A 773-nucleotide genomic window follows, 5' to 3' on the forward strand; every position below is an offset into this window, starting at 1 on the left:
TGGATCCAAACAATCTTCCCCACCTTCTGTCCAGTTCAGAGGTGGGCAACTCCTGTCCTTGAGGGCTGCAGTCCTGCCAGTGTTCAGAGTTTTCCTGCTGATGTTCTTCTCCAGTTCGGGTCTTCTAACAAAGTCCTGGAAGCTTATATATACACTACTCACAAAAAGTTAGGGATATTTGGCTTTCAGGTGAAATTTATGGAAAATGCAATATGTTCATGCTACAGTGATATAATATCATAAAAGTAAGACATTTAAGTTGAAGGATGCATTACTGATTTCCTCATCTCAAAATATTCATTCAACACAAAAGGTAACAACAATGGTAGTTACACCACAACAAAAAATCTGAACGTCTCAATATCTCGTCATGTGCACTTGAGCATCAATTACAGCTTGACAACGACGTCTCATGCTGTTCACAAGGCAACTTATTGCCTGCTGAGGCATGGCATCCCACTCTTCTTGAAGGGCAGCCCTCAGGTCATTGAGGTTCTGGGGTGCAGGGTTTCGAGCCTCTACACGACGGCTCAGCTGATCCCACAGGTTTTCAATGGGATTCAGGTCTGGAGAGAGTGCAGGCCATTCCATTTGAGGTACACCAGACTCCAACAGCCGTTCCCTGATGATGCGGCCTCGATGAGCAGGAGCATTGTCGTCCATGAAGATGAAATTAGGCCTGTGCTGTTCATGTAGGGGCACAATCACTGGATTAATGATGTTATTCAGGTAGTATGGGCTTGTCACTGTACCATTCACAAAGTGTAGGGCAG

The sequence above is a fragment of the Telmatherina bonti genome, assembly GCF_933228915.1.
Source record: "Telmatherina bonti genome assembly, chromosome: 13".
Lineage (NCBI taxonomy): Eukaryota > Metazoa > Chordata > Actinopteri > Atheriniformes > Telmatherinidae > Telmatherina > Telmatherina bonti.